Source organism: Alosa alosa, chromosome 18 (assembly GCF_017589495.1).
Source record: "Alosa alosa isolate M-15738 ecotype Scorff River chromosome 18, AALO_Geno_1.1, whole genome shotgun sequence".
Lineage (NCBI taxonomy): Eukaryota > Metazoa > Chordata > Actinopteri > Clupeiformes > Clupeidae > Alosa > Alosa alosa.
Genome location: NC_063206.1, coordinates 1,055,195 through 1,079,032, shown reverse-complemented (window position 1 = coordinate 1,079,032; position 23,838 = coordinate 1,055,195). Strand labels below are relative to the sequence as shown.

At 42.1% G+C, this 23,838-nt stretch overlaps 1 long non-coding RNA gene across 1 annotated transcript; it reads right to left on the bottom strand.

The window, feature by feature from the left end:
- Positions 1–15,028: 15,028 nt before the first annotated feature.
- On the bottom strand, positions 15,029–22,285 carry LOC125311845. Its single transcript, XR_007196534.1, has 2 exons — positions 21,598–22,285; positions 15,029–16,139 (listed from the first exon to the last, which is right to left on the bottom strand). It is a non-coding gene; the product is annotated as an uncharacterized LOC125311845 (long non-coding RNA).
- Between the last annotated feature and the right edge of the window lie 1,553 nt (positions 22,286–23,838).

The following is a 23,838-nucleotide window of genomic DNA, read 5'->3' as shown; positions in this document are numbered from 1 at the left end:
AAAGACTTCCTGTATGTTTGCTTGCATAAAATGATTACGCGGATTTTGCAACAACACGCCAACAAACACGGGTATGTAGTATGTGCAATAAACTGATGCTTTGAATAGCCCAGGCTACATTGGACGTGAGATCTTGAATTTCCCCTGGGGATCAATAAAGTATCTATCTATCTATCTATCTATCTAGACTTTGAATAAACAAACTACATTTCCGACTGCAAGGTCCCAAATTGAAACAAGCGATAGGCTAATGGTCCCGCATTTAACGTTTCAGAAGACGTGCCACACAGCTAGACAACAAGTGGCAGACAGAAACGTCACTTATGCTACCAAACACTGCTTTTGAGTCACATCGTTGCAAATGTTAAACGATCACAAAACGCTTGTCTTCACTATCAGGAAAGTTATGCAATAAGCTAGGCCTATAGCCTTATCTCAAAACATTTGTTATGCCATTCTGATCTGTAGAAATCACATGCAGTCATGCCTAAATTCTGCTTACTGCAGATTACTTATAGGCTAATATATTATGATATTCAGTATACATTATTGAATGCTTAGCTGGAATGATGTTTTTCCCTATCATCCTATTGTTAAAGCAGGCATACCTGCGGGCATGTAATCGGGCTACAGGTTTTCTACAGGAATGGCATGTTTGAACGGGCACTGCACTAGTTGTATAAACTTGCGATGTGTGCCGATCGAGTTGTTGGGGAAAAACTTTAGCGTCAGCAAAACAACTGTGCACCCGATGTGTGTATTCAGTTTGTTTTATTATAATGGAAACAAGCAAGAGAACACATCAAGTTGCCTAATGTTATAGGGAAGCGCCAGAGATTGCTGAGATTCTCTGAAGGTTACGTCACACGATGCAAATAAACCGTTTCCATCAACTTTATCCGCATTATACTTTATGCGCATTGAGAGTTAATCCACCCCCCTCTAGCGAATCAAATATAGATGCGCATTAGGATTTTTGATGCGCATTTCACGTGTTTCCAACCGGGATTTCTTATTCAAATAGATTAAATGCACATTAGGAAGTTGGATGGAAACACGCTATATGAAGGAAGCAGTGAGTTGATGTGAGTTGATGTACCAGGGGTGAGATTATGTGAGTTGATGAACGCTCCAGGGGTGAGATTATATGACATTATGTGAGTTGATGTATGCTCCAGGGGTGAGATTATGTGAGATTATGTGAGTTGATGTACACTCCAGGGGTGTCACTAGACACTGCACTGTGGCACCTTCTGTGTAGATCAGGCCTACTCTAGACTGCACAGAGTGTGTGTGAGTGTGTCTAGACTGCACAGTGTGTGTGTGTGTGTGTTAACTCTAGGCTGCACAGTGTGTGTGTGTCTACTCTAGACTGCACAGTGTGTAAGTGTGTGTGTGTGTGTGTACTCTATACTCATACTATTTGCACTAAAACAACACTATAATTTAGACACTCAATTTTTCATAGCCCTCATAGAAGATCTATAATGCCCTCATAGAAGATCTATAATGCCCTCACATAGCCTTCACAGAAGATCTATAATGCCCTCACAGAAAATCTATAATGCCCTCACAAAGAAGATCTATAATGCCCTCACATAGCCTTCATAGAAGATCTATAATGCCCTCACACAGAAGATCTATAATGCCCTCACATAGCCTTCACAGAAGATCTATAATGCCCTCATAGAAGATCTATAATACCCTCATTTAGAAGATCTATAATGCCCTCACATAGCCTTCATAGAAGATCTATAATGCCCTCATAGAATATCTATAATGTCCTCACACAGAAGATCTATAATGCCCTCATAGAAGATCTATAATGCCCTCACACAGAAGATCTATAATGCCCTCATAGAAGATCTATAATGCCCTCACACAGAAGATCTATAATGCCATCATAGAAGATCTATAATGTCCTCACACAGAATATCTATAATGCCATATAATATATATAAGTATATAATACTGGCATAGAAGCTTGCCAGTAGAGCAAAGCCAGACTGAATTTCCTGACCTCAAATATTACAGAAGATCTATAATGCCCTCATAGAAGATCTATAATGTCCTCACACAGAAGATCTATAATGCCATCATAGAAGATCTATAATGCCCTCACAGAAGATCTATAATGCCCTCACATAGAAGATCTATAATGCCCTCACATAGCCTTCATAGAAGATCTATAATGCCCTCATAGAAGATCTATAATGTCCTCACACAGAAGATCTATAATGCCCTCATAGAAGATCTATAATGCCCTCACACAGAAGATCTATAATGCCCTCATAGAAGATCTATAATGCCCTCACATAATGTCTATAATGCCATCACAGATCTAGAATGTCCTATCAGAATATCTATAATGCCCTCATAGAAGATCTATAATGCCCTCACACAGAAGATCTACAATAATCACTCACCTGGCTACTCCTAACCCCTGATGGCCTGTGCTGTCCAGCTAGCATCAATCTTCACACAAATTATTCTACAGATCACTGGAGCTGTGTGAAGTCCCCTCATGCTTCAAGAGCTCCACCATCATCCCAATCCCCAAGAAACCCTCCACCACTGGACTGAATAACTATAGACCTGTGGCCTTGATCTCAGTCATCATGAAGTCCTTTGAACATCTGGTGCTGACCCACCTCATAAACATCACAGGCCACCAGCTGGACCCCCTGCAGTTTGCCTACAGGGCAAACAGGTCAGTGGATGATGCAGTGAACTTCATCCTGCAACACTTTGACCAGCCAGGGACCTACCTACGTCAGGATCCTGTTTGTAGTCTTCAGCTCGGCGTTCAACACTATAATACCTGAAATCCTTGCCGCCAAACTCTCTCAGCTGACTGTATCTCCTGCCATCTGTCAGTGGATGTCCAGCTTCCTGACGGACAGGAGTCAGCATGCACACAACTGCACACACACACACACAGGAGTCAGCATGTGCGGCTGAGAGATGTCACATCTGGAACACGGACAACCAGCACTGGTGCACCATGGGGGTGTGTCCTTTCCCCACTGCTCTTCTCCCGCAACACAAACGGCTGTACCTCCAAGGACCCAGCTGGCAAACTCTTAAAATGTGCAGACGACACCACTGCCATTGGGCTCATCCAAACTCTTAAAATGTGCAGACGACACCACTGCCATTGGGCTCATCCAAACAACACCACTGCCATTGGGCTCATCCAAACTCTTAAAATGTGCAGACGACACCACTGGGCTCATCCAAACTCTTAAAATGTGCAGACGACACCACTGCCATTGGGCTCATCCAAACGACACCACTGCCATTGGGCTCATCCAAACTCTTAAAATGTGCAGACAACACCACTGGGCTCATCCAAACTCTTAAAATGTGCAGACGACACCACTGGGCTCATCCAAACTCTTAAAATGTGCAGACGACACCACTGGGCTCATCCAAACTCTTAAAATGTGCAGACGACACCACTGCCACTGGGCTCATCCAAACTCTTAAAATGTGCAGACGACACCACTGCCACTGGGCTCATCCAAACTCTTAAAATGTGCAGACCACTGCCATTGGGCTCATCAAACAACACCACTGCCTGGGCCAAACTCTTAAAATGTGACACCACTGGGCTCATCCAAACTCTTAAAAATGACACCACTGCCAGCTCATCGCGACACCACTGCCATTGGGCTCATCCAAACTCTTAAAATGTGCAGACGACACCACTGGGCTCATCCAAACTCTTAAAATGTGCAGACGACACCACTGCCACTGGGCTCATCCAAACTCTTAAAATGTGCAGACGACACCACTGCCACTGGGCTCATCCAAACTCTTAAAATGTGCAGACGACACCACTGGGCTCATCCAAACTCTTAAAATGTGCAGACGACACCACTGCCACTGGGCTCATCCAAACTCTTAAAATGTGCAGACGACACCACTGCCACTGGGCTCATCCAAACGACACCACTGCCATTGGGCTCATCCAGGATGGTGATGCCGAGTGCATATCGGCAAGAGGTTGAACACAAGCTAGAGCTAAACACTCTAAAGACTGTGGAGATGGTGCTGGACTTTAGGAGCTAAACACTCTAAAGACTGTGGAGATGGTGCTGGACTTTAGGAAGCAACCCGCAGTGCTGGAACTGGAGTATTGGGACATCTGGTTGGGCGTGTTTCAGGACAACAGTCAAAACATCCTTCTTCTTGACAAATGCCTTAATCGCTATTTCCTGTTTGTTTTGTACTTATTGCACTGTCAATATCGTGCAACAGGCGCCATAGCAACATCTAAGCGTCCAGCCGTCTGCCTGGACAATTTGATTAGTCTGCTTTTTTTCATACAGGCATAGAAGCTTGCCAGTAGAGCCAACTCGAATTTGACTCTAAAGACTGTGGAGATGGTGCTGGACTTTAGGAGCTAAACACTCTAAAGACTGTGGAGATGGTGCTGGACTTTAGGAGCTAAACACTCTAAAGACTGTGGAGATGGTGCTGGACTTTAGGAGCTAAACACTCTAAAGACTGTGGAGATGGTGCTGGACTTTAGGAGCTAAACACTCTAAAGACTGTGGAGATGGTGCTGGACTTTAGGAGCTAAACACTCTAAAGACTGTGGAGATGGTGCTGGACTTTAGGAGCTAAACACTCTAAAGACTGTGGAGATGGTGCTGGACTTTAGGAGCTAAACACTCTAAAGACTGTGGAGATGGTGCTGGACTTTAGGAGCTAAACACTCTAAAGACTGTGGAGATGGTGCTGGACTTTAGGAGCTAAACACTCTAAAGACTGTGGAGATGGTGCTGGACTTTAGGAGCTAAACACTCTAAAGACTGTGGAGATGGTGCTGGACTTTAGGAGCTAAACACTCTAAAGACTGTGGCACTGCCACTGGGCTCATCCAAACTCTTAAAATGTGCAGATGACACCACTGCCACTGGGCTCATCCAAACGACACCACTGCCATTGGGCTCATCCAGGATGGTGATGCCGAGTGCATATCGGCAAGAGGTTGAACACAAGCTAGAGCTAAACACTCTAAAGACTGTGGAGATGGTGCTGGACTTTAGGAGCTAAACACTCTAAAGACTGTGGAGATGGTGCTGGACTTTAGGAAGCAACCCGCAGTGCTGGAACTGGAGTATTGGGACATCTGGTTGGGCGTGTTTCAGGACAACAGTCAAAACATCCTTCTTCTTGACAAATGCCTTAATCGCTATTTCCTGTTTGTTTTGTACTTATTGCACTGTCAATATCGTGCAACAGACGCCATAGCAACATCTAAACGTCCAGCTTCGTCTGCCTGGACAATTTGATTGGTCTGCTTTTTTTTCATACAGGCATAGAAGCTTGCCAGTAGAGCAAAGCCAGACTGAATTTCCTGACCTCAAATATTGTGAGCGGGGTTAAATTCAGCCTTGCTTCAAGGCTAGCTCTTCTGTAGTTTCCAAAGGAAACGAGTGCACACACACACACACACAGACACATTCAAAACAGACCCTGAATATACTCTTATGTGTTTTCCAAAGGAAAGGTGTTAATATATTTGGTCCATCTGGAGTAAATCTTGTGGTTAGTGGCAGATTTCTCTGACAGTTGTAACAGGGAGGCCACTTTGCCATGGCACTGAAACACCCACACACACACACCTTGTCATGGCACTGACACCTTCCTAAAGGTCACTAAAGGACACATGGAAGGTCAAACACTCACATGAAGGATCATTAGAGAGACTACACTCACAAAACACACACACACACACACATACACACACACTCAGATCACACAGTAATGAGATGACCTTTAAGCCATCTACCATTAGTACAAACATCTACAAATGCTACAAATATCCAGTTGATAAGATAAACATACAGCCACACACACACACACATACACACACACACACAGTTGATAAGAGAAACCTACAGCCAAACACACATACTGTACACACACACACACAGTTGATAAGAGAAACACACAGCCACACACATACACATACACACACACACACACACAGTTGATAAGAGAAACATACAGCATATCGAGGCTGTCGATACAGTGACCATACAGGCTGCAGAGACACACACACACACACACACACACAGTGACCAAAGAGGCTGCAGAGACACACACACACATACACACACACACATGCACTCACACACAGTGACCATACTGACTGCAGAGACACACACACACACACAGTGACCAAAGAGGCTGCAGACACACACACACACACACACACACACAGTGACCATACAGGCAGCAGAGATTGACCATAGAGAACAATGCAGCAATTCCATCACATGTGCAAAGTTAACCCAGATACCATTAATATGCATTACGCGTCCTTAAAGCGCCCACGGTTATCACCGCAGCTGAAACAAAAATATAATAGACTTCAAATAGTGCCTTATCTGTGTGTGTGTGTGTGTGTGTGTTCAAATAATGCGTTATCTATGTGAAGTGCACAGCGTTGGGTTTCTGAGCCCTTTCTGTTGTTGGGCTGGTGGTTCCTCTAGTGCGGCTTTGAAGCTTGTTTGTGTGTGTGCATGTGTGTGTGTGTGTGTGTGTGGTTAACTGAGAATTCAGTGACCTGAACCGCTGGTACCTCGTGTCTACTTCAAAGCTGCCATTCACAGCCCCAGAGTGGCGGGTCGGAGTGTCCATGCGCCAGCCGGAGGAGACGCAGGTGGAGGTCACACGGCTCTAAAGCTCAGCGCTTTGCCCAGCACACGGAACACACTGCAGAACACACGCTGCAGAACACACACTGCAGAACACACGCTGCAGAACACACGCTACAGAACACACACTGCAGAACACACGCTGCAGAACACAGCACACGCAACACGCTGCAGAACACACGCTGCAGAACACACACTGCAGAACACACGCTACAGAACACACACTGCAGAACACACGCTACAGAACACACACTGCAGAACACACGCTGCAGAACACAGCACACGCAACACGCTGCAGAACACACGCTACAGAACACACACTGCAGAACACACACTGCAGAACACAGCACATTTTAACACGCTGCAGAACACCCCGATACTCAATCCACATCGCATGTGAACAGGATGTCTGCCACCTCTTTCAGAGGCAAAATGTCTGTAAAGCACCAGGCCCTGATGGTGTAACATCTTCCTGTCTCAGGGCCTGTTTGGTCCAGCTAGCACCAATCTTCACACACATATTCAACAGATCACTGGAGCTGTGTGAAGTCCCCTCATGCTTCAAAAGCTCCACCATCATCCCAGTCCCCAAGAAACCCTCCACCACTGGACTGAATGACTATAGACCTGTGCTTGACCCCCAGTGCAGTTTGAACGCCTTTGTTTGACCCACCTCCATAAACATCACAGGTCACCAGCTGCAGGACCCCCTGCAGTTTGCCTAGTTTGTTTCTTTCTCTCCATCTATGCCCCGCTATCTGCCTTCTCTCTACCTCCCTCTATCATTCTCTCTCTAGCTCACTCTATCATTCTCTCTCTACCTCCCTCTATCATTCTCTCTCTAGCTCACTCTATCATTCTCTACTGTACCTCCCTCTATCATTCTCTCTCTACCTCCCTCTATCATTCTCTACCTCCCTCTATCATTCTCTCTCTACCTCCCTCTATCATTACTTCTCTCCCTCATCCCTCTCTCTACTTCCCTTCTCTCCCTCTCTCTCTCCCTCATCTCTCTCTCCATCTCTCATCACTCTCTCTCTCTATCTTGATCGCTTTAATGCTTGTGTCAACGCTGACATCACATTTTCAAAACAATTAACACACAGGTCTAAACAAAAGCACTCTGGCCAAAATTACACATTTTTCTTGCAAAAAGCTCTTACTCTCTCAAAACATTTAAAACATGCAGCAAAAGCACATTTTGCTTTCAAACAACAAACAACTTCAAACAACAAACAACATCAAACAACAAACAATATCAAACAACAAACAACATCAAACAACAGATTTTATAGTCAAATCACATTGGACAACAATGCAAAATATAGTTCTCAAAATGCAAAATATAGTTCTCAAAACGCAACATATAGTTCTCAAAATGAGGTGCTTCAGCGTTCATGCCTGTGCCAGATCAGGGATGTAGTGGAGGCTAAACGCACGTAAACGCCAAATAGTGTTTACGCACCTCTAAATTGCGTTCATCCACATTTAAATAGCAACGTGTGAACACATTCACAAGAGATGACTTCTGCTGTGCAAAGAAGGTGTTCATGAAGACCAAGTGATCCGTTTTTTTTTACAGTAACAGGTCAAAGCAAAAGAGAAAAACTGTAACTGTTTTGCAAAAGGGTATGAGAAATGTGTGAACACATTCGCAAGAGATGACTTCTGCTGTGCAAAGAAGGCGTTTATGAAGACCAAGTAGATCCCAGTTTCTTTAAGCAGGTCAAAGCAATCGAGAAAAACTGTAACTGTTTTGAAAACAAGAGTTGACACAAGCATTAAATCGATCGAGAAAAACTTCTGTTCTTATATATGGATTTTTATGTACTGTGTGTGTGTGTGTGTGTGTGTGTGTGTGACGGAGAGTGTTGAGAGTGTTATAAATGTGTGTGTGTGTATGTGACTGAGTGAGAGTCTGTGTGCGATGGAGAGTGTATACAGTATGTGTGTGATGGAGAGAGTGTGTGTGTGTGTGTGTGTGTGTGTGATGGAAAAAGAGAGTGTGTGTTTGTGATGGCGAGAGCGAGTGTGTGTGAATGTGTGTGATGGCGAGTGTGTGTGTGTGTGTTTGTGTGGGATGGTGTGTGTGTGTGTGTGTGTGTGTGTGTGCGATGGCGAGTGTGTGTGTGTGTGTGTGATGGAGAGAGAGTGTGTGTGTGTGGGATGGCGAGTGTATGTGTGTTTGTGATGGAGAGAGCGAGTGTGTGTGTGTGTGTGTGTGATGGCGAGTGTGTGTGTGTGTGTGATGGAGAGAGAGTGTGTGTGTGTGTGATGGCGAGTGTATGTGTGTTTGTGATGGAGAGAGCGAGTGTGTGTGTGTGTTTGTGATGGCGAGCGAGTGTGTGTGAATGTGTGTGATGGCGAGTGTATGTGTGTTTGTGATGGAGAGAGCGAGTGTGTGTGTGCGATGACGAGTGTGTGTGTGTTTGTGATGGAGAGAGAGTGTGTGTGTATGTGTGATGGAGAGTGCTATTAGTCTGCTCAGGGGAGCCATGTTTACCTGCTGTCAGAGCCTTTGTTCACATACATCACTGTCGCTTAACGAGCGGCAGCAGCAATCACACACACAGCCTAATTACATTCCAGCTCTCTCCTCTCTCTCTCTCTCTCTCTCTCTCTCTGTCTCTCTCTCTCACACACACACACACACACACACAGGACTGATCTGGTTATCCTGAGAAGCAGGTTGCATGATGGAATTACCCCCTAATGCAGGATGTCAGCTTCAAAAGGCAGACAGTGTAAGGGGTGTGTGTGTGTGTGTGTGAGAGAGAGAGAGACTGTCTGTGATAGGGATATAGCTATGTCTGTCTGTATGTGTGTGTGTGTGTGAGAGAGAGACTGTCTGTGATAGGGATATAGCTATGTCTGTCTGAATGTGTGCACATGTGTGTGTGTGTGTGTGAGAGAGAGAGACTGTCTGTGATAGGGATACAGCAATGTCTGTCTGTATGTGTGCACATGTGTGTGTGTGTGTGTTTGAGAGAGACTGTCTGTGATAGGGATATACTGTAGCTATGTCTGTCTGTATGTGTGCACATGTGTGTGTGTGTGTGTGTGTTCTATTGTTATGGACATAAACCATATTCAAATGTCTCTGACTTGATCAACAAAAAGTGACATTCCTCTTTTATTGCATCTCTCAGGATGATATAGACTTGCGATCGCGTCAGATATGAGAATCAGTCCTGATGCACTGCATCTCATTAGCGTTATCCAATACTGGACTTTGCTGATAGCCATTATATGGACAGGAATGGGCTTGTGCCAATGATCATGTGCTATTTATTACTGCTATTACAGATGAAGGCATGCAAATGACAGAGAGAGAGGGGGGGGGGAGAGAGTGGGAGAGAGAAAGAGAGAGAGAGAGAGGGGGAAGAGAAGCATGCACACGCCATCTGGATAAAGATGTGGCAGTACACAGGGAGCAAGAAGGAAATGAAGAGAGCCAGAGAGAAAGCTCGCTAGAGAAGAATAATGACAAGACGGATTAACGTCACAAGCGTTAGATCTCAGTGCCATTACAGCAGGTGGAAAGTAACGAATTACATTTACTCACGTTACTGTATTGAGTAGCTTTTTTGTGTATTTTGTATTTTTTAAGTATTTTTTAAAATCTGTAATTTTATTTTTACTTGATTACCCTTTTGAGTGAAGTATTGTACTTCGCTACATCACAAATCCACAATCACAAAAAAAAGTTAAGACTAACGAAAACCTAAAGGAAGGGAAAAATCGAGCCCGGAACTACAGTGACAATGATCAGCACGTAGCCTACCATAGGACATGACTTCGGTAAAGTTAGACAGAAATTGGCAGAATCGCAAGATTTGCGTTTTGCTGTTCAATAAATCATAGGAGAAACGTTTTCATTGCATAATAGAGAGCTCTATCTAACCGTAGCAAGGTAGACAACAAGCTACAACCCGGTTTTCATCCGAGAGAACCGTGTACAGCATTCTGCTTTCAGCTGAGCATCTAGGGACCGTCTACAAATTGCAAAACCGAAAGTGGATACAAATACATTTGAATAGCTTCACTGTTATTGAGCCTAGTGCTTCCAAAATCACAACACACATCTAGGGCCTCACTAGCAACATAATACACCAGCTAATTATGGAAAAACGGACTCACCCTATTTAAAATCTATGTTTAATAGTTGAAAAATTCAATAGCTTCATTGTCATTGAGGCTAGTGCTTCCAAAATCACAACACTCATCTAGGGTCTCACTAGCAACAGACTACACCTGCTAATTAGGGAAAAAATTACTTGCCCTATTTATGATATATTTTTTAAGGGGGGGAAAATTCAATAGCTTCACTGCTATTAAGCCTACTCATATTACAACATATTATGCTAACCCTAACCTTAACCTAGTCCCAATTCCTAACCCCAACCTTCCTCATTCCCCAGTCCTTACCCCAACCCCTGCCCCTGTCCCAACTCCTAACCTTAACCCAGTCCCAATTCTTAACCCCAACCCTGTCCCCATTCCCAACTCCTAACCTTAACCCAGTCCCAATTCCTAACCCCAACCCTGTCCCCTAGCCCCAATCTCTAATCCTAACCTTTCCCCAGCCCCAATTCCTAACCCCTACTCCTCTTAGCCCCAATCCCCTACTACATGGTTATTACAGTTATTACAGTTATCACACATTTCTCAGTTATTTTATTTTATTACACAGTTTTTACACATTTATTACACTTATATTACAATATTATTTTATATTTTGTACACATAGTCTACACCAGTTCCCACCTTCTTGTTTGTTTCCTCTATGTTCCTTTTTCTTTTATACTACCCTCCGACACAGGACAGGTTTCCCTCACTCCCAGCACCAGTCTGCTCCGACCCAATTGGCCAGCACACTCTAGGCGATCTTGCCCCCAAAAGATAATTTTCCCTTCACCTAACCCTAACCTTAACCCCGAGCGGGGAACATAGGACCCGGGGTACATAGGGATGACCCTGTTAGTTGCTATGCTAGCCAGATAGCAAGCACACGTTAGTTGCTGTGCTAGCCAGATAGCAAGCACACGTTAGTTGCTATGCCAGATAGCAAGCACACGTTAGTTGCTGTGCTAGCCAGATAGCAAGCACACGTTAGTTGCTATGCCAGATAGCAAGCACACGTTGGTTGCTATGCCAGCCAGATAGCAAGCACACGTTAGTTGCTATGCCAGATAGCAAGCACACGTTAGTTGCTGTGCTAGCCAGATAGCAAGCACACGTTAGTTGCTATGCCAGATAGCAAGCACACGTTAGTTGCTATGCCAGATAGCAAGCACACGTTAGTTGCTATGCCAGATAGCAAGCACACGTTAGTTGCTATGCCAGATAGCAAGCACACGTTAGTTGCTGTGCTAGCCAGATAGCAAGCACACGTTAGTTGCTATGCAAGATAGCAAGCACACGTTGGTTGCTATGCCAGATAGCAAGTACACGTTAGTTGCTGTGCTAGCCAGATAGCAAGCACACGTTAGTTGCTATGCCAGATAGCAAGCACACGATTGGTTGTTATGCTAGCCAGATAGCTAAGCACACGTTGGTTGCTATGCTAGCCAGATATAAGCCGTTAGTTGCTATGCAGATTGGTTGGTTGCTATGCCAGATATAGCAAGCACCGCGTTAGCTATTGCTATGCCAGATAGCAAGCACGTTAGTTGCTATGCTAGCCAGATAGCAAGCAAACCGCGTTAGTTGCTGCCAGCTGTGCCTAGCCAGATAGCAAGCACCGTTAGTTGCTATGCTAGCCAGATAGCAAGCACACGTTAGTTGCTATGCTAGCCAGATAGCAAGCACACGTTAGTCAGTCATTTTTGGCACAATTGGGGCACCGTTGTTGTGACATTGACATTTCAATAAAAAACTAAAAATGTCAGCATACACTTTGAGCGCATGGTGGAGAAATTGTCTTATGTACCACTTGCAAGTTATCTTTATCATCACTGAAACATCATAATATCATCAACATAATATTTTACAGGAAAACATTAACTCATTGAATGCCAAGCTGTTTTCGGAAGCTTTGTCCTAGAGTGCCAGCAATCTAGACCATTGTTGATGATTTTTGTACAGCCACAGCATATTCTGTGTTATAGCTATGAACACATACAATGACTCGTTTAAAGGGTGAGACTTTAAGGAAAAATGTAATATTACGTTTTTGGCACTCAATGAGTTAAAACAGTAAGACAGGTGAGAGGCACAACCGCAGCATGAGTAATAGATTAACCAAATGTGACAGCACAACCAATCCTTGTCATGCTGGGTTGGAGGAGCTGGTAGGCAGACAGTTGGTAAGTGTTCTTAACAGTCTTCTGTAATAAACTCTGGGTTTGCTAACTACGTTGTTGGTGCTTCGTTTTATGTGTAGGGACCCTGAGCAAGTGACTGACGAGGTTTGGTGCTGTTTTGAACAATATTACTGGTTAAAAAAATGCTATTTGGTGAATTTTGTAGCAGGAATCACAAGAGCACATCTCACCACTCACTCAGAGCCCCCTTAACCTGGAGTCCCAAGTTCTGCCACAACTCACACCAGTCCTACTCAACACTCACACACACACCCACATTCACACACACACACACTCACACACACATGCACACTCACACACACTCCTCTCTGTAGTGCTTGTGTAATCCTGGCACATCTCATCTGACTGTATGGTGCTGCAGTGGGATCAAACACAGCTGATTGCATCTTATCACCATGATCTCACACATCAACCCCCGCTGCAGCGCACTGTGTGTGTGTGTATGCACACGCTTGTGTGTGGGAGTGTGCATGTGTGTGTGCTTGTGTTTTTCTGTGTGTATGTGTGTGTGTGTGTATTGTAATAAGCATGGAAGGTAGCTAACATGTAAACTGTCCTGTATTCCTTGACACTCCTTGCAAAGATGATGTTGACTCTACACGCGTGGGGTTAACATAATGGGTTTTCACACTCCTCTGCCAGTGTGGAGCGCAGCGTCTATCTGTTCTTTGAAGTGACTTGGCTGCTCTCCCACAATTGTGTGCCTTTGATGTGAACTCATCTGGTGGGTGACGAAGATGATGGTGCGCAGTCAGAGAATGCACACACACACACACACACACAAAGAGACATCCCGTCCACAGCGTATTAACAGGCCAGTCTGTGTTTAACTACTGTCACACACACACACACACACACACACACACAAAGCAACATACAATATGACAACATTTTTGATGTTTTTGACATTTGAATACCTTCCGTGAAATATTACATTGTGACGGGATTTGAACATAAATGGTCCTGCATACTGAATTAAATCTTAATCTGTTTAAAACTACTATCAACCAAAGATGCATGTAAATATAATCGACTGTTTCTGTTTCTTCAAATGTTTGATCCCTTTTCATGTTTCTCACATCTGAAATATCAGAGACAAGAAGAATTCACACAATGAGAGACACATATTTATTTACTCTGTACATCCAGTGGACTGAGAAACAAACAAACTCACACATACTCATACACACACACACACACACTCAAACACACTCACACATACTTATATACACACTCACACATACTCATATACACACACCCATACACACTCACTCACTCACTCACACACACCACCAGGGTTGTGCACAATTCGAATTGCAATTCTGCTTCCTGTTTGCTACCTCAATTGAAATGCAAGTGAAATTCAAGAATTGAATTGGAATTTAAGAGCCAGTTTCAATTAAATTCTGGAATTTTGCACAAGCCTGACACATACACACCCACACACACACACACACACACACTCACACATATTCACATACACACACACACACCTCCATAAGACTGATTTGATTGACAGTGACTGTGTAACTGATGGAGTGTTTCCATTGTGACACGTCCCTGGGCGGAGCCAGTGGAACTTCCATGGCAGGATGAGGAGTATAGAGTATAGTCATATAACTTAGTCAAAGAAGAGAGGAGGACAAGAAGTGATAGAGGAGGAGAGAGAGAGGGGAGGAGGAGAAGTGAGGAGGAGAGAGAGAGGGGAGGAGGTGAAGAAGTGATAGAGGAGAGAGAGAAGAGAGGGGAGGAGAAGAAGTATACTGTAAGTATATATACACTGTAAGAAAATTTCCCGTAAAAAAACAGGAATCAACTGGCAGCAGAGTTTCCAGGAAGTTCCTGTTATTTAACGGTGCCCTGGTTTAACATTATCTTAATGTAAAATAACAACATTAATTTCCTGTAAACTAACAGGAAACAACTGGCAGGATTTCCAGGAGCTTCCCGTTGTTTAACGGCAGACTACCATAACATTAAATTCCTGTTAAGTATATAACATAATTTTGAAAAAATGTGATCTTCACGTTAGTTACACAACAGGTCTTTAATTTTTTACAATTACAGGAAACAAGTGCCATATATTGAGTTCATCCACTCTCAAATCAACATTTTAAAGATAAAAATCCATTTTTTCACATCAGTTACTTATTTGTGTTCAGTTTTCAAAGAAGAATAAGACAGAAGAATTATAATAGAAAACAAAAACATTGCATTAGGCCCGTTTAAAATATAGACACGCTATCTAGTAGTATTTTGAAAATCGTATTTTAAAAATCAAGAAATAAGGTACAAAAGAATTATCATTAAAAAAAAACATTGCATTAGGTTCGTGTATCACGTATAAATGTAAATTGTGGACACGTGATCTAGTAGTATTTCAAAAATCGGGAATAAGGTACAAAAGAATTATCATGGAAAATAAAAACAGCGCATTAGGCTTGTGTATCACGTATGTATGTAAAATGTAGACATGTTATCTACAGTAGTACTATTTCAAAATCAAATAAGATACAGAATAATTATCACAGATATTTATCAATTATCAATATCATTGCATCGCATTGGGCTTGTGTACATGTGAGAATGAATAAACTGACAGATTATGTCCAGAAGAATTTAAAGTACAGAGATGAGTATAAATGAAAATCAGGGAGGAAATCAAGTAACATTCATGAGAAATCAAGTAACATTCACTTTACTTATTAGTGATTGTTCTTAGGCTTCTTCTGGTACTTTTCTCTGTGAGAGAGAGAGAAAACTGATAGGGTACACTAGGATTCATGTAGAGGAAAATTGTGCCAAAGTGAATGAATCGGATGTGAATTTATAACGTTAACACACTTTCTCACAATGAAATTAACTGACATTTATTTCTTACTGTAACTGCATTTATATTTGATTTAATCAGTTGTATGAAGTAGAAGTATAGTGTTCTGTGGTTATTACAGCAGTACTATGCATGATTGCTCTCTTCAGAGGGTGTAAGCTGCCTCCTCCTGATATTGCAGATTCAGAATGTAGAAGGTGGAGAAACATGTCGCAAGGCCTGTTAGAAATGTGGTGAGGTTGGACCCTTCACAAACGAATAAGGATTCAATGCTGATCATCCACTTTTGATGATTACCTTGTCGTTCACCTGAAAAAAAGAATTTATCATATTCAATTTAAGATATAGATCCACATATCAACTATGATTAGATTCCTTTTAGGATTTTGTCCAAACAAAATTCAATACAGAAAAAAAAACATTTAAATATGTTGATCATTATTAGGGCTGAAACGATTCATCGAGTTACTCGAATAACTCGATTACAAAAATTACTCGAGGCAAAAACCCTGCCTCGAAGCCTCGATAAACTCCTATGACACACACTATACGCGCAGGGATCTGATTGTTCCACAAGGACCCTTGTTCAGGAAGCACACCACTAGCGTGTGAATCGTGATATATTCTGAATTTAGCTGGCGCGATGGCGGAGTCAAGATGTCCATAAATGGCAGAGAATGTCTAACGTTTTCAAGTAAAGTTTTGGGATCATTACATACTCAAAAAAGGAAAAGAACAAGCATCTGAACCGAAAACATCCACTCCATGCTGTTTCACCAAGCGTCAATAGGCTATCTATCAATCTATCTATCTAGCCTATCTATCATCTATCTACGTAGCCTATAGCCTACATTGATGTTGGCTGATTTTAATCACATACTGTATTTGTAGCGATGTCGTGATATAATGTTTAGCTTTGATGTTTTTAAGTAAGTAAACTTATTCACGTTCAATTGCAAGACAGTCTTCCTAAAAAAGAACCCCTTATACACACATGCATGCACCCTCATCTTTCCTCACGCACCGCACGCGTGCACACACACACACAGGTTTCTAGGTTACCATAGCAAATAGGCTCACCCCAGGAATTATTTGTTAGTAGCCTAATGGTAAATGCTGCAGGTGTAGAAATGTACATAAAACAGATATTTACTTTGATGTCAGGTCTAGATTACAGCATGAAACCAGAGAATGTCTAACTAGATGTACCGCATAGCGGTACAAAATATGACCGCCGCTCAGTCCTGTACATCCGTTCCGCGAAAATAAATCACACTTCAATTTGTCTCCATATTTTACTCCATCCCCCACTCTTGAAACTTTTGTGTATGCTTGTTTGGCATGCCTGAGTGTGTGTGTGCGGCTGCACAGAAAGTAGCCTACTGGTGCTGAAAAGGTGAATAGATTGTAGAATAGCCAAAGAAGATGTAGCATTGTTATAAAACCTTTAAAATCTCTAAACAATCACAAGTAGGGCAGTTCATCACAGTTCATCCATTGCAACTGGATTGATAAAAGGTCACTTACACCTGTAGGCTACATTGTATTTGGGAAAAGCAAAAGGTATCAGCATAATGTTATTTATTTATTTATTTATTTTTTATGTATTTATAAACAAAAACATCTCTGTCAGTTCCATGCCGTTTTCAACAGCTATCAAAAACAAAGGTCATTTTGGATGGATGGATTTTTTGTGAATGTTTCTTCTTCTACATAAGATTTTAGTCATCTTTAGTTCATGTAATACTTTATTGTCAATGCACAAATTAAGTAACAGTAGTCTGAAATGTTATTGTTAATGCACAAATTAAGTAACAGTAGCCTAGTCTGAAACGAAATGCTGTTTTACATCTAACCAGTGGTGCAAATAACTGACATGTCCAAATGGGCCTTGATGAAATGCGCCGCTAGACTGTTCATACACATTTTACGGGCCAAAGTTGAAGAGCTTTTGTCCGTTATTGTTCGTGCAAATATAGGCTGATTCATGTTCCCTTGCATTGTTTAACTGAGGTCCATGGCTAGTCTGGCTTTCATCAGACCAAGCTCAATCTTTTAAGAAATCAAAAAATAAATAGCGGGCAGATCAGGCTGGGTTCACCCAGCCTTGTCCATAGGCACCCGATATTGTTTAATTTTCTGATTGAGATATACACGCTCTGGCTATTCTAAATGCAAAAATGCATCAGGGAGTTATGACAAAACGGTAACTAACAAACTAGATCCTAATAGAAAGCTGTTAGCTTCCCGAAGCTACAGGTAGGATTATACGGTAGGCCTATTTACAACATAAGGCTCCTTTGGAAACCAATGGCTTACGCCTTACAGTATCAAGTGGACTTAAACTGTCATATCGTGGCGAAAAGTTGTAATAACATTCACGCAGCTCCATGAGTCAAGGAAAGCGCGAATGAAGTAGCCACTTCTAAATGGGACCCACTACACAGTAGCTTAAGGTGTTTTGCTAAAGCAGCCATAATGAAATAAAGGTGTCATTGTTTGGATACTTCACACACACGTGCTTTTTAATTTCACAGACTACAACTACCAAGCTGTAATCAAAGCACATCGATTCCCCTCTCACACCCTGCACGCACTTAAAACAAAATAAACAGGCGTCTCAGTCTCACGCATGTATAGGCAAAACTGTATCAGACCGGTGTAACGTTGGTAAATCTTCCATTGCACAGAATGATTTTGTAGCACGTGCAATAAATGACAGTCGAAAGATACAAACAGTGCTGCTATACATTTGCTTGGTATAACCGCATTTATAGTTTTCTACAAATGCAATCAATCAAATGCCTCCATCACTCAACCAACGCTAACGGTAACATTACCTAGGTCCTTATTGATATTACAAGATTAACGTACCTGCAGTAAAAACCAAGCATGTCCGATAAACATCCTCAGATTTATTTCGGCTTCAAGAAGAAATGGGAATTACACTTCATGTGAACATCGCCCTATCCTTATTAGATGTTAAGCTGCGGTAAATTAGTCCTTGTAGGAAGCGTCCATTGTTTTTTCCAACCCACTTTTAACTTCCAACAAAATTACGTCTCACTGCAACAATGCGCCATCTAGTGGACAAACGACTACTTCTCGCCAATACTGAAAATGCAGCCATGATGATGATGATGAATATTTATTTTGGCTTTCTTTTAATCCTACTGAATTTGTAATTATGTATCGGCCATTCTAATACCGATAGTATGTGGGTGCTTGTGTGTGGGCATGTGTATATGTGTGCACCGCCATTTACAGGCCAATGAGTGTACAGTCACTAAATGTACACATAACCTAATTTTTTTAGACCCCCCCATGGATGAAATTCTACGAAACTTGGCATACCCCCAGAGAATGCCAGGTCAATCATACACATAAAATTTGGTGCAGTTCTGAACATCTTAACTGAAGATAGGGGCGATTAAAGCAAAGCAGAATAATATTGCATCCCGATGTGGGCCCTTGAGACCAAACCATAAAAAATTTTTTCGTCCAGGTAGTTATTTAAAGTCTAGTGGTGGGGTACATACTAAACCAAATTTCATGGGGCTACATACCCACCAAAGTTCCCGGTGGTTCGGTGTCCCGGTATCAATGACCAAAAATTCAGGGAGTAGATGACGGAAAAATTCTTGAATTGTGTGCATGTGTGCGTGTACAAATTTATGTTTATGTGTGTGGGGGTGTGCACATGGAATGGGTTAACATGACCCCTGGAGGCAAACATACGGGAAAAAATTGGTCATCCTAGGCCCTACAGTTCTCAAGATATTCACAGAGAACTGTGTCTGCCCTACCCTCCTTTAGGGGGTCCAGTCCAGCGGGGGCTACAGATCAAAACGAAGAATGACGGTTCCATGCTATCCATGTGGGGGTACATGCCTACCAAGTTTTGTGTACCCGGTCTTTCAGTGTCCGGGAATCCTTGTTGGTGTCGTCACTAAATGTACACATAAATTATTTTATTGTAAGGCCCCCCATGAACGAAAGTACACAAAACTTGGCATGCATTCGGAGGGTGTCATAATGATCCTAGACTTTTAATTTCGTGCAGTTTTGACCTTGTCAGCCAGAGATATTGTGATGAAAACACCTAATTTTTTGCTTTTTAATTTTTAACTAGGTGGCGCTATACATGAAATAAGTGTTAATGGGATGGGTTGACATGCCCCCTTAAGACCAACATACATAAAAAGGTGGACCTCCTAGGCCCCACGGTTCTCGAGATATTCACAGAAAACTGTCTCCGGCCACCTACAGGCCAGTTGGTGTATAGTAACATAAATTAATTTATTGTGTGGTCCCCCATGAACGGAATTCCACAAAACTTGGCGTGCATACAGAGGGTGTCATAATGATCCTACACTTCCAATTTTGTGCAGTTTTGACCATGTTAGGTCACAGATACCTTCAATTACAACACCTCATTTCTACTTTTTTGTGTTTAACTAGGTGGCGCTATACATGAAATGAGTGGTTATGGAATGGGTTGACATGGCCCCTTGAGATCAACATACAAAAAAAAAAAATGGTCCTCCTAAACCCTACGGTTTTCGAGATATTCACAGAAAACTGTGTCTGCCCTACCCTCCTCCTTCGGGGGTCCAGTCCAGCCGGGGGCTACAGATCAAAAAGAAAAACAATGGTTCCATGCTATCCATGTGGGGTTACATGCCCACCAAGTTTTCGTGTACCCGGTCTTTCAGTGTCCGGGAATCATTGACGGAAATTTGGGCATCGAAAAAGAAAAAAAGAAAAATGACTAAATGACTAAACCTATATGACCGCCGCTATTGCTCTGGCGGGTTTGGCTTCTTGTGGCATAATAAGGGGAGAACCTTCACTCTCGAACTCTTCCAGTGTGGTATTGCATCTAGGGCGCATGGCGAGTCCAGAATGAATGGAGGTCTATGGAGCTGTATCCCTCAAAATCCAAGTAATTTGAATATTGTTTTCGAAAGGGGAGACAAAGACAATACACTTGGTTGAGTATTATATTTTTAAAGTCACTTAATTGTTCTAAAAAGCCTTTCAAACGTGTCAATGACATCATTCATTAGCATGATCATAGCATAGCATAGCATCAATGCTAGCGTGTTATGGACAACAACGACCCAACCTGTAAGAAAACGAAAGGACATGACTCCCGGATTATTTCACTTTTGATTGATAATCCATATCCATTTTGGCGAAAAAAAATAAAATAAAATCTGAGGGTTTCAGTTGTTAAATAGGTGAAAACAATAAATGTAGCCATGTAGCTCCATAGGACCCCATGTATTTTGGACTCGCCCGCGATCGCCATCTAGGTGAACTCTGGTGAACTGCAGCCAAATTCGGTTTGTATGGGTTCACAACATAGTACTTCACAACTTCACAACATAGTATGGACAGCTTTGTTCGCCCAGCTAAGTCATGCACAAGAGGCTGCAATTTTACAGAGAGCATTTTGAACATTATTTCATTGTTGGCACTTAAAAACTTAAAACACTAAATGGGTAAATTGCAATAAATGGGCTTAGTTTTTGTAGCCTAATGTTGGAGTTAGAATAAATATCTCTGTGCCATTTGCTTGATCATTTTACAGCAATGTCATTTTCGTTATGCATTATTTGTTTTGGTTGTTTAAAAATGCAAAATATTTTTTATCCGATTAATCGATTAATCGATCGATAAAGTGCTAGATTAATCGATTACAAAAAGAATCGATAGCTGCAGCCCTAATCATTATTACTCTAGTGAATGAAAACAAACATACCTAGTAATATCAGGCGAGGCATCACAGGTAAGCTTGGAAGACTCAACATCAGCTACAGTCGCACATCCCTTAGCAAAAGAAAAGAAAGGCACTCAACAACTCTTCATGATGTGTGTGTGTGTGAGTGAGAAAGTGAATGTAATCTCTGTGAGTGTGTGTGTGTATGTATGTAAGGAGTGAGTGAATGTGAGAGTTGTCTGCAAGGTGAGTATGAAAGGTGTGTGGGTGTGTGTGTGTGTGTCTGCCATTGAATGATTAAAAGTCATGAGGCAGGTGTGATAAGATGTTTGTGTGAAGAATGTGTGTATGTGTGTGCAAAGTGAGGGTGCTTGCTTTTGAAATTGTCTTATCCAGTGTTTGGAATAACGCGTTAGGTAACGACGTGTGTCTTATCTGTGTGTCTGTCTTATCCAGTGTTTGGAATAACGCGTTAGGTAACGACGTGTGTCTTATCTGTGTGTCTGTCTTATCCAGTGTTTGGAATACCGCGTAAGGTAACGACGTGTGTCTTATCTGTGTGTCTGTCTTATCCAATGTTTGGAATAACGCGTTAGGTAACGACGTGTGTCTTATCCAGTGTTTGGAATAACGCGTTAGGTAACGACGTTATTTTTTCACTTACGGGGTAGCCTAATCTAACTAATTACTTTTCCCGTCGTTACAACGCCGTTAACGTTACTGGATGTTAAATGCAGTGCGTTACTATGCATTGATTGAATAAACTGTGTAATCCGAACGCACCCTGGCTCACAGCTAGTGAGGAGGTGGGTTAATAACGACGTAAGCGATTATGATTGGCAGAGTCATGTTTCATGATAGCCAATCAGAGCCCGTGTTTTTACACACTTGCCAGCACACTTGCCACACACACACACGCAACCGCTAAAATAGAGATTCGACGAAACAGCAGATGTCAGGAGCAATCCGAAAAGTTGGATATAAGCACTACTTCAAATTCATCAAGGCAAGAACGTGCATGTAATGTGCATAATGTGCATTATGTCCAGGAGCGAAGACTTTGTCGACATCTGTTGTAAGCAACTCTAATTTAATGAAGCATCTCACACACGCATTTAAAGCTAGTGGCCAAAAACACCGATACCTCCACCACAGATGATAGCTCGCCATCATCCACTAGCAAAGAAGGACTCGGAGAAAAGTCCTCCAAGCAGCAAAAGCTAGATCTTTCTGCCTCACAACAAAAACCTATGACACAGGCTGAAGTCTACCATAGGTCTGTCGATGTGCAATATCTTGAATTTCTCCTTGGGAAGTATCTATCTAATAAATATTGAAAGTTATGTAGCCTACAAACACCTGTCTGTTCTACTCATTTCAACTGACTACTCAAAACTGCTCAAAAAAATCCAAAATCTTTGACATATAGCAACTTTTTTTTTTGTAACAGTAACACAAATAGTTACTTTCCCTGGTAACGAGTTACTCTTATCATAGAGTAATTCAGTTACTAACTCAGTTACTTTTTGGAACAAGTAGTGAGTAACTATAACTAATTACTTTTTTAAAGTAACGTTCCCAACACTGATCTTATCAAAACCACATTGTTTATGGTTTCTATATATGTGTGTCTTAAGTCCTAGATAAATAGATAGATACTTTATTGATCCCCAGGGGAAATTCAAAACCTGCATGTCTCTTAAATTTCATTTGACAATCTGGAACACAGCATGGAAGGTCTATATTGGGTATATTGTCATGAATTTTGGTATGGCTCACATAAATAGTAGGGCTGGGACAACGCGTTGACGTAATCGATGATGTCGACGCAAAATATGAGCGTCGATTCGTCAAGCATAACGTGTGCTGCTAAATATTTGTAATTTTACACCTTCAGTGTTTTCCATACGTTGACTAATCTGTGGCTGGGCACCACGAAATCAAAACCGGCCACCACACATTGATGTTCTATGTTGTAGGCCTACTATTTAAATTAAAGATAAGATAAAATAATTTCATTGAGCTGCACTTTTTACTCAAACAGCCTTTCCTCGCCCCGCCTGCTCTCTCTCGTAACGAGCCCGCTGCTCCTCTAAAACTCTGCTAAGGTCTTATCACAACATAGTACATTGAGGAGACTAAACTAAGTTAAGTTACAGTATGCAATCAAGCAGTATCTCAAAGCTAATGTTAGAATACTGTTTGGGTGTCAAGTTTAGCGTGCTTACTTGCAGCTGCTTATTCGTTACTCATGCAGGGCTCATTTTATGGACTCTGAATGTT